Genomic DNA, 12,063 nt, shown 5'->3' on the forward strand with positions numbered 1-12,063 from the left:
GTAAACATAAACATTACTAAACAAAGTGGTGGGTGTCATACTTTGCCAGGCAGCAAATTTTTCTAGAGTTTTCCGATGGCTGATTCAAATGCTAACACTGCGGCAGAACACTCTCCCACCGTTTTCAGGTACCCCCTGAGTGTTATTGTGCCTGAGTATAACATTGACAGTTGTGTTAATGTTCCCTGGTGGGAAGCCAGTACATATGAGGGATCATATCCTTTCTGCATCACTAGCTACTCCTACTGCTTAGTTGAGACCCCCACATGAAGAGGGTGGGATCTTTAGATGGCATATGTATCAGGAGGTAATACAGGGCTCTCTGCCCGCCCCACATAGGATCACAGTGGAAAGTTGAGGATTTCAACTTTAAGAATAAATGTAAGAATGAAGAAGAGAAAATATCAGAATTATAGTATTAAATCATAATAGTTTGTTCTATTTTTACTCTGTGTGCCTTTAGACATGTAACAAGTCTAAAACAGACACAGAAGTGAAACATTTCATCGATCAGAAGCTCTATGGTTTTTATTTTAGTCACGTGAAATATGTCTGCAACTTCAGCCAAGTCAACCTAATGGAATATCACTGATACAAGCTAATAGTGGAAGGACAAACTAATATGAGGTCATTTCAGTGATTTAGATGATTAACACTTATGGAGGTCACTGCTTTTTAAGGTCTTGGTCCCTGCGAAACAGCTCATTCCTTGATCCCATATGCATAACCTCTTCTTGTAATATCCTTCACAGCTACCAGAAGGCTGTATGGGCAGATGGTGGTCAAGGTCATTCCTCTCATCTACATGTATGTGTGTCAGTTGCTTTATACCAAGGATTGGGAGACTGGCTGCTCAGAATTAGAAACTCAATCACATGAAATTAATTTACAGATTGTAATTATCTTATTCCATACAGGGGATTCTTCACTTCAATTTTCTGTACTTCAAATGTCCACTGTGTAAAATCATAATTTGGTTGCTTTTCAATGGTTCATTGAATATTGCATTGCATAATTATGCAACAAAAATGGTAGTTTTGTGTCACTAGTAAAAGTAAGTGACTACAAACCAGCATTATACGAAAAGGTGCACTCTTTCCCCTTCTTCTGTACAACTCTTTTACGAGAGGCTGTGAACAATCAAGGTCACTTCCCCAATGGACAGTTGCCTCTCTCCTCAGGTGCTGTGAGAAATAGAGGCCCTCACATCTCTCAATGAACAGAAAGCAACAGGAGCGAGAGCCAGCAGTCTCACCTCTTCAGTATGGGGTCCACCTTAAAGCCACATCTGTTTGATTCTCCATATCTGTCTGATCTCGATGGCTGGCAGGCAAAATGAGCACCTCTGGTGGCCACATGGGGGCCATATTGCTCTTTTGGAGCCAGCTTTAGTTAGCATTAGAACAGAATCACTCAATCAATGTTTAATTTAATTTAGATCAACTTCTTAAGTAGTGTGACATAGTGTTTGATTATTGGGCATTAGCACTGTATTTCTTTAAATTAGTTGTAAATAAACAAATCTGTGTACATTATGGATACAACAATGAAGAGCTATGTTGTTATACTGTATTGGTCTACTTAGTTGTTACTACTGTTACACTCCAGGGGGTGCTCTTTAGCAACATTATATGTATATCGCAAGGTTTGTGGATTGTCCATACCAGGGAGATTTATATATGCTGTTAATGTTTTCAAGGAGATGAAACTGAAACTTTTGTCCATGCCACCAGTTGGCATCCCAAGCCAGCATGCACGAAATCAGGGCCCTGTGAGTGGCAACATTACACCTACCCAGCAAGGTGGAGGAGCAGGTACTCCTAGTATTATTAATTAGACATATAATTTGGCTAAATGTGTACCATACTCACCATACAGGAACAGCCTTGGGACCGCCAGGAAAATGAAAATTATGGCTATGGATAAAGCATTGTTAGCAGATTCGAGGCTCCTTTAAAACTTAAAAGTGTTAAGTAATATCAGCTCTCACATCTTATGAAAATAATAAATCATAAATAATCATAAGTATCATGGTTGAACTAACAGTTCTGTGGGAAGAGGGCTGTGAAGAAGAGGCAGAGAGAAAGAAGACCAAGTACCAACAACTGGTCCTGGAAAAAAGGGTGGACAACATGTCTGTTTACAGTGGAGGTGGGATGTGGTTTCCCAGCCCAATCTGTATGGAATCTGCTGACAAAAGTAGGAGTGAGGGGCCACGAGAGAAAAACAGCTGCCTGAAGGCTGGGGGAAGCAGTGTAAAGAGCCTTCTGTTGGCTCTGGCACAAGAGGGAGGACACTAGCTGGAAGCCTGGAGGAGAGGGGCAGTGACTTGGCCACCACTGCCAACCCGCCAACTGGAGAGTGTTGTGGATAAGTGTCAAAACACTCTGTGAAGGCTGGATACCACCTGATGACCTCTCCTCTGGGCCAAGGCTGCATCCATTTAAAAATGGTTGTAACATGGAATCTTTGATGTAATGCAAACCCCCCCAAAAAACTGTAAATGCAGTAAAATAATACTACTTTATTTCTATGATCTTTTGGTGGTCTACCAATATTATTTTTAGTAACTATTAGCTAGTCCAACACTAAAGCTAACCGCAGTAAGCGATTTGAGGGGGGATGCCATCCCCCTTGTTAGAAAAATGACCAAAATGCATTCCCCTTGTAAACCTGCCTCCCCCCTCTCCCCTCCCAGTAGTGGAGAGAGTGCAGGGGCAGAGTGGTTGTTTAACTGAATATGTTAGTCTAGCCTGCCTGACTCATTGATCCTTTATCTGATTGAGGTTTGTGCAAGTAGAATCTATGGCCCCTATCATGGCTCTGAAATATCAGTAGCCTAACTGTGCTGTGTATTGATAAATCCAGGGCGCTGTCCATAGTGCTGAAGTAGCAGACAGATTTGTAATCATGACTTTTTCTCTCAGTTCCGCCCTTCTGTCAGTTTTCGTCTCGGATCTATAATATTCTCTAAACTCTATACTATAGCTACATACTCCAGTCTATACTGTATTGTAACCTACTCTATAGAGTAGGGTCACCTTCATGATCAAAGTGACAAGTAGCAATGTGTAGTCGCAGAAGAGCGAGAGGATCCTAGAGACACACTGTTGCTGGTAGTATTCCTGAAATATTCCTATAATATTGCTATGATCCTCTGTGCCGCTGAAAATACACCCCCAGACCAAGCCACCTCTGTAACAAAAGATTTTAGGGGAGACAATGCTACAGATACAGTTTTTACCATAGATATTTGGTGTAACCCCGGGGTGGAGCAGGTAATGTGACTGACAAAATATGAATATAGCCTAATAGCAGTTCTATTAAATTGACATTATAATCGCAATTATAATATCAATAATTTATAGAATCAAAAACTTAAATAATTCTATGCTGAATATAAAATTTAAACAGGACCAGCCAGTAATTTTTAAAAATAATTTTGCGCATCTGTTTTTCAGAGGATGCTGACTAAAGACAGCTCTAACATAGCTAAACTAAACTGACTAAAATGAGTGATGCTCTGCTGTCGCAATGACTCTTAAATCACGTTAAAATGAGTGTACACAATTGTTAATAATTCTGCTGCTGAGGTAATCTAGCAGACGGGTGAGCCACAACACCGTAATTACTAGAGCACTGTAATAATCTAAAGGTGTGACTACTGCAGCCATTACGGTAAATGCAGGCTGCGGAGCCTCTCTGTCCGACAGACCCGGAGTTGCACTGGAAGACACTGCGCTGAACAGGTAAAGAATATCACCCTTCTTTATTTGTATAACAACGGGACATTATACAACTGAATATGTATAAATGATATGACTCATGAAAAGCATGTAATGTGGGTGGTCAGAGCGAGCCTTTACACCCGACAGTGAATTAACATTTCAGCAGCATTGAAGCAGAAATGATGAGGTGCCCCCTCCGTGTGGATGGAGAAAGGACGCATTGTTCGTCTACAGCAGAACTGGGTCTGGTTCTTGTGAGTCTGTAAATTACTGTCTCATCTCTCTTTCCATCCCGCTTTAGATGAGCGGTGTTGCGGAATTAGTCTGGTATGAAAGCACAGCTGAGCAACAGATCTAAGAACCACATCTCTGAGATAGGTAAGACCTACTGATTTACCCAATTGTCTTTTCTGACATTGGTCCAATTACGCTTTTAAATGGCTGTTTTTCGTTGTCGGGTTGAAAGGATAATCTCTGCATTGTGCTACATAAAGCCCAAAGCCTTGCGGTCACTGCGGGAACTTGTCTTGCTGCGGAGGCAGTGCACGGCCACCAGGCTGTAGTGAGCCTTTAACACATGCTACAAAGCTTTAAGATAAGGTCACTGTCAAAAATTGATTGAGAATAATCCCTTATGGAAATGTAATATTGATTTTTAATCTGAATGATGCTGCGTAATGAGAGAAAAAGAGAGAGAAGGTCTAAAACAGGTGCTGAGTCATATTGGTTGGCCCTTTTCTGCTTGATCACACCAATCAAAGCCATAAAGGCATGCTTTTATAGATGTAATTACCATTGTATTTCATGTTACAATCCAGACTTTAACTGTCTATCAAAGTCAAATGTGAAAGCTGATTACATTAAGACCTGGTTTCTTTACTGAATCCCTGCTGTATCATAAACCCAGCACAGCAAATGCATCTAAAGCAGTCTTAAGATCCTTTACCTCATATTGAATGGATCTTGAATAGTGAGCTTATGCACAATAAATGTCATCTGCAGTACATGTAGGCTTCACCCAAAGCTCATTTACATACAGGGGCTGGCTATTGATTTGTCTCTGTCAAGTCCACTTGCCTACAGTGTGTGCAGATACATTTAAATGACTGATCCATTCAGGATGAGGATGAGGATGAGGATGGGGTGCATTAAGTCATGGAAGGTCAGGCAGGCAGGAGCTCCGCCTTGCCGAGGGAGTGGGCTCATGTTCCTGGAGGCTGGCCGTGTATCGTTTTCTATCATTCCACCTATAGGTCTGCTTTTTGTAACTGTAAAGCCCAGGAGCTGATTATACTGACATGACTGTTGGGCCGTTACATATCACTAGTCATGCTGTAAGGAAGGACAGAGGAAACATTTGGGAGACAGTTAGGATATATAGTTTGTTGTGCGCATAGACTGTAAAACAATAATGGACATAACCACTGTGACGTCACCCATTGGTTTGTGGACTCCCATTTTTAAGCCTCGAATTTAGCATTTTGATTGTCGCCATCTTGATTTTTTGGAGCCAGAAGTGACTCTATTTGGACAAGAGGGTGGAGCTGACCCTTTTTTAAAAAAATGTATTTATTTATTTCCACAGTAAAAACAAAGCAGCATAAACACAACAACAAAAGAGAAGAAACAAACTGAGTTTAGGAAACTCATAGAGGCTTATGGTAGTAATCTCACCTCATTACACATTATAAGCAGATACAATCAGCATGTGATCCAGCCTTGGCTGCTAATGTGGATAGCACGGTGCATTTACAGGCTATGGTTAACTGTGATATTGCCAATATGAATGCTAATTTTGGCTAGTGAAAAACAGTCTTAAAACAAACTGTTAACTTTGATGAACTGAAAACATACTAGCTAATAGCAACCGCTATGCCTATACTCCTATTCTAATCTGGGGTTACATTATTTAACGTACATAACCAATGTTGTTGCCGTGGTAGTGACTTGTCAATCATAAAGTAGCCATGTCCTACACCATACTTGCATACAGATCTGCTTTATCATATATTTCATCCTGTATGGGACATTTACAAAATGAACATCATGCTGTATTGAAGAAGACTTCAAACTAGCGATTGAGACCATAAACTCATTAGGAAACTGTTTACTGAGGAAATAAATAAAGTGAAAAGTAGGGTCATTTTCTCATAGACTTCTATACAATCAGACTTCTTTTTGGAGCCATTGGTGTCACCCCCTGCTGGTCATTAGAAATAATGCAAGTTTACGTCACTTCCGCATTGTCTAAATATACCAATACAAGTAGTTGTGTCTCTCATTGTATTGGTTTGCTCACTTATGGATATAATGCGCAAAAATAAATATTTGAATGGTTCATTTTTGGACAATCTTGACAGCCCTAGGAGGGACTGGCCTTCTAGTACAATGATGTTTCTGTTCTCTATCAGTGAAAGAAGTAACCAGTTTCCTCCCAGTTGAGTTGGAAATACTTTTTATAAACTTCACCATATTAACTCAAACTGAAACTCCTCTTGACAGAACATAATTGAAATAACAAGCTGATTTACAAAACTAATTTGGAAGTAAGTGAATATTCATGAAGTATTCATCAGGTACAGAGATGTCAGCTGAAAGTACATATGTCAAGGTCATGGGTGGTCTATACCTGTGCTAATGAACCACTGCCTGTGTTGTCTTGGGTCAATACAGTAGGAGGTTGGACTGAAAGACTGTCCGTCAGATATTAGACAGAAGATGAACCAGAGTGGAACCAGAGTGGTTTTCTTACACGGCAGTGTCTTTGGTCCTTCTGTATGTAGCAATATCAAATGAACTCATCTTGTGGTGTGAATGAATAGAGATGTATAAGCTGATTTTTTATAAATGCTTTAAGCATAATGTATGTGTCTAGCAGGGGAGGGAACCTCTGGGAATCTCACAATTTGATTTAATTACAGTTCTTCAATTTAGAACAGATTCTTGATTTTTTATTGAATAAATAGAAAAGTGGGCCTTATTTTCCGGTTCTAAATCTAGTTCAGCTTGTGCTAGACCTTTCACTCATGTTTTTAGTCCACTGAATTGCAATATAAATTAAACCGTCTTAATGAAGGTCACTATCTGACAGACAGAAAAAAGACGGATACAATTATGTGAGCTTTTGCAGCTTTTTTAATTTCAAAAGCTTACCTGCATTAAGTTGGGAACAGGCTACAGTTTTGTGCCTTTATAGGAACAATTAAATGAAAGGGAAATTTATTGAATAACACCATTTGCTAAAACTCTTTTGTAAAACAGAAGTTGGAGACAGAACACATTTCTCTGCTACATCCCTGTGTGAGAGCAGGGTTTTTGAAATAAAACAGACTATGAACTGAGATATTTTCTTCACCCCATGAGAGGTGGTGGAGTTTTTAAAGTGGTGCAGTGTGTTGTTTGCTGGTGCTGGAGTGCGGTACTCCACTTAATCAACATGTGATGGTTATTGATGAGGTAAGTTATGAAACCTAAAATGTGCCCAAATGCTTGCTTTTTTTGAAAACGAAGTACAAAATGAGTCAAGTAGTTTGAGTCCACCTTTTTTGTTCCATCAACATAACATTATTAATGACGTACAAAAATAGATTTTTCGGCATCTGTGAATTGATTCACAACTACATCAGCTACTTCCAGGGCACTTCACAGTGTGCAGCACACTGTTTAATTGTCCAGTCCATCCTATGTGCACAATTTTGTGTGTGTGAAGATATATGTCAAAGATCCAGTGATACGGACTATGGGGACGTTTGTGGGTTTTTTTTGCACTTTTATGCGTTATACCTTTGGGCTTTTACACCTGCTAGGAGATCGGACATGACATGAGCGGATATCATGACGTTATCCCCAGGAGAATCACCCTCAATCACGAGCTTCTCCTATCCCTACAGTCTTCAACAAATGGCATTGTGCAAGCGAGCAATCCACCGAAGCTTTGCAGATCGGATAAAAAGACTTATTGTCAGAAAAGAAGGAGAAGGGGTGGAATAAGCCATAGAATTAGGAGTATGGGTCTAAGCGACTGCCACAAGCTTCCTGCACTACCAGCAATTCTTCAACTGGACCAATCACCAATGATTACCAAGAAGCGACATGAAGTGGGCGTGTGCTTGTATGTCAACCAGAGGTGCTGTAACGCTGTCGTGGTCCAGGGGAGGATATGTACCCCAGATATCGAACTGTTACCAATCTCACCCCTCCCGTACTACTTACCGCGCAACAGCTGTTTTTCACAGTTGTTTACATACATCCGCGATCCATTGCATCCATAGCTGCACACCCGATTGCTAATGTAATGCATAGGCTAGACACAATCTGCCTGGTTGCACCTACATTTATCCTCGGGAATTTTAATCACTGTCAATTAAAAAAGAGTTTGAAGATGCATGAACAGTATGTGACTTGTGCCGCTACACAAAAGAACTCGATTGACCTTTGTTATGGTTCAGTGGGCAGTGCTTACAAATGTTTACCTATGCATTCCTTTGGTGCATCCTATCACAACGGTGTTTATCTTATGCCTATGTACAATCCTTCCTCTAGGCACCTTGAGCGTGTGGAGAGAACAATGAAGAGTTGGTCAGAGGACAGTGTCACTTCTCTCCAAGCATGCTTTGACTGTACAGATTTTCAGTGTTTTTATGATGGTTGTGATGACATAATGAACTATCTGACACTGTCTTGACATACATTACATTCTGTGTCAACTCAGTCATCCCATCTAAAAAGGTTGTTACTTATCCAAATAACAAGCCTTGGGTAACAAAAGAGCTTAAATCAGTTACTAATAAAAAGAAACAGACCTAGTATACTGGCGATCCTCTGGAGAAAAAGGTTGTCTCAAGAGAAGTGCATAATGAAATAAGGAAGGCTAAAATGAAGTAATTGGAGACTATAGAAATGCATTATAGCAGTGGCAATCTTAGAGCAGGCTGGTAAGGGATTAAAACAATGGCCTTCATTAGTCAATGTGCTAATGAGACTAAACAATCCATCAGTGTGAATAGGGTGGATGATTCTGATTTGTTCAACACTTTCAACTAATTTTTCTTTTGCTTTGAAAGGTCTAAGTTCTCTTAAAATGTTTCCAAGCTTAGAGGGTCTCTTGTACCTCAGAATGATGTTGCAAAATCTCAGGAATGTGTCACAGCCCTATTTAAGAGGGTGAACATAAGGAAGGCTGCTGGTCCTGATGCCATCTGTGAACATAGTATGCACAATTGTACTGAACAGCTTAGTGAGGTCTTTATTTCTCTTTACAGATGTGTGCCAAACTGGGCCAGATACCTACAATCTGGAAAACGTCCACTAAAAGAAAAAATCCCAAGGAACTAGCTAAATGAGTTTAGATCTGTTTCGCTTACATCCCTTGTCATGAAAAATTTTGAAATTTTAAAAGATATGGTTGTCTCCCTCATTGATGGCATGGAGGATGCATAACTCTTCATTCTTGATAGTGTGTATGTTTGCTGATTTCTCTTAAGCTTTTAACAAGATGCAGCCTCATATTTTGATTGAGCGACTTGCTTCTTATTTTAAATTACCTGATCAGCTTTTGATGTTGCTTATAGATTTACTAATGGACAGAATCCAGCAGGTCTTGGTGAATGGACATATGTCCAACACCAAAGTCTTGAATACAGGCTCACCCCAGTATTGGGTCCAGTCCCCCCTGCTCTTTACTATTTATACAGACAGCTGCAGGACTTCTCAAGAGGGCAGCTATTTTGGGAAATTCTCTAATGACACCACCCTATTGTCTCTTCTTCAGGGCTCAGAGTCAGATCATGGTTGTGCCCCACCTGCCTTTGTTTAATGGTGTGATGGTAATTTCCTCGACCCTAATGTATCAAAAACTAAGGAATTAATCATTGATTTCAGGCAGAATAGTGACAAACCAAAAGCTAGCATTATACATGGTGAGGATGTTCAAATTGTCGACACGTATAAGTATCTAGGAACAGTCATTTGTTAAATGTGGACAACAAAGAATTCACTTAGTGCGGAAGCTGAACTCTTTTCGTGTCTGTTATACTATTTTATGCAAATAATTTTATTAATCATTCATTGAGAGTCTTCTAACTTTCTCATTTATTTGCTGGTTTTAATGGGTTGTATGTGAAGGACAAGAATAGCTGAAATAGTATTGTGAAAGTCTGCTCCAACATAATTGGAGCCCAGCAAAGAGACTTGTGCTTCCTCTGGGAGAAACGGGTGGCCCAGAAAGCAAAAGGAACTGCCAATCTGACTATGTTCTGTCCAGTGAATTCACTGTAATGCCCTCAGGCCAGTGTTACAATGTGCCCCTTAGGAGAACAAACCGTTACCCTAAGTCCTTCACTAATTCCGCGATCAGGCTACTAAATGCTGACAGAACTTATTTTAAATGACTGTTCATTCTTTTAAACTCAGTTATTTATATGAACTATAACCAATCAATCATCAATCAAAAATAAAACAAAATGTTTTATTTTATTTACTGCTGCTTGTTGTTCCCTTGTATTGACTCATGTACGCTGATCTGTTGCCTCTGACATATAACTACTTTGCCTATGAGTTTTGGAGTTGAACTGGGTAAGCTGCAAATTTAATAGCCCTTCTTGGGATCAATAAAATAGTCTGAATCTAAATCTGAATCGGAAAAGATAATAATCGCGATTCCTATGTAAATTGATTATTTCCCCACCCATAGCCTTTCTAGCATAGTTTAGGATTTTAGTTGGAATGAGAGTGCTCTGAGGCTGATAAATAAGCCAGTTTCAGAGTTGAAGTTTTGTTCTGGAAGTATGGGTTTACACATAAAACACTATGGATGGATCTTAAGGGACTTAAAAAATCTCAATAATAAAAAAATGGGTGGACTGGTTGACTCCCACAAAAAAAATGTAGAAGAAACAGATAAAGGCATAGACTGTGATAAGTTTCCTGACAAATTAGGATTGTATTAATCTTTCAGTGGACCAAAGACAGAGACATCTGCTAATCAAGACAAAGTTGCCTTTATTTGTCTTTAAAAATCTACTGGAAAACTTTTTACTACCTGTTTCTTATTATCATAGCTTTGGCCCTCATTCAGTTATAATAACATTTTACTTTGAAACTCAAAGATATGGGAACCATTAACATTGAAAGACTGTCTCTTCAACACAAAAAGGCAGTGAAAAACATGGGAAGGTGAACCTGCAGTGTCTGCCCTGACTGTCCATTGCACTGAAGATCTAATGGATATTCAAAGTGGATAGTTTGGGAAATGAATGTAATGCACCTGTGTTATCACCCCCTGATAAGACTGTTGTTCAGGTTATTAGGTTAAATGGGGATTTGTTGTGTAGCCACATATGTTATTTACCCTAATGGACTGTGTTGCATAGTAACGCTGTGTCTTGCAGTTCCGCTGCATTCCTGTATTGCAGTGATTAAGCAGTAAAATGTAATGTAAAATGTAAAAATTGCCAAGATTGATTGGCAAAAATGAAAAGGCATACATTATAAAAAGACATCCCTTAAAGGCCAATCAAGGAAACATTGACTGGACTGATTATTTTCATTGTCTTCAGTGCTGTCTGATGTCAGGGTAAGCAGTCCAGGCAGAAGGTAGTGGCGAGTTAGGTAGCACTGCAGCAGGCCAGTTCACACCCATGTGTGGTGCCACGTACTGTAGGTCAGCTTTACATAAACCCCGTGTGTCAGTGAGACAGTCTAATCCTGATTCCTACAAAGATACTTAGTCAGCCAGGCATGCACACACACACACACACACACACACACACACACACACACACACACACACACACACACACACACACACACACACACACACACACACACACACAAACACATGCAGTCCTTACTTGTCACATTCAAAGATTGATGCAATGCTCTGTGTGTGTTTGTGTCTGTATCTGTGTATGTGTGTGAGCCAGAGAAAGTGGGAAAATCTCTTTTGTATGAAAGAGGAGAGACACTCAGTGGTAGCTTTGGCAGCAGCACCAACACACGTGTCATGTCTGCCAACTAGATGTCAATCTCTCTCCCTCCTTCACTTTCTATACTGTCTCTGTGAGTGAGTGAAGTACTCTGGGTTTTTGGAACCCCATAACCCATTGGTCATATGGGTGAGAAGATGCTCCTAAATTTTATGCAAACATTTATATATTAACTAGGGCGGCAACTAAAGTTATTATAGATTAATCTGTGGATTATTTTCTTAATTAATTGATTCATAGCTATAATTTATTAATATTTATTTTTTAAAAATATTTTCTGACATTTTAATAGTTGAAATTTCAGAAAAGAGAGAAAAATGCCCACAATTTCCTAGAGCCCAAGGTGACTC

At 39.7% G+C, this 12,063-nt stretch overlaps 1 protein-coding gene across 1 annotated transcript in view; it reads left to right on the plus strand.

Annotated features, from left to right (window-relative positions):
• The first annotated feature begins 3,677 nt into the window (after positions 1 to 3,677).
• The window catches only part of LOC137192534 (microtubule-associated protein 2-like), an 85,881-nt gene continuing 77,495 nt past the window's right edge, over positions 3,678 to 12,063 (plus strand). Inside the window, exons 1-2 of the mRNA XM_067603308.1 lie at positions 3,678 to 3,749; positions 4,030 to 4,106. The gene's annotated coding sequence lies outside the window, so the exon portion shown is untranslated. The remainder of the gene's footprint in view (positions 3,750 to 4,029; positions 4,107 to 12,063) is intronic.

Source organism: Thunnus thynnus, chromosome 11 (assembly GCF_963924715.1).
Source record: "Thunnus thynnus chromosome 11, fThuThy2.1, whole genome shotgun sequence".
Classification (NCBI taxonomy): domain Eukaryota; kingdom Metazoa; phylum Chordata; class Actinopteri; order Scombriformes; family Scombridae; genus Thunnus; species Thunnus thynnus.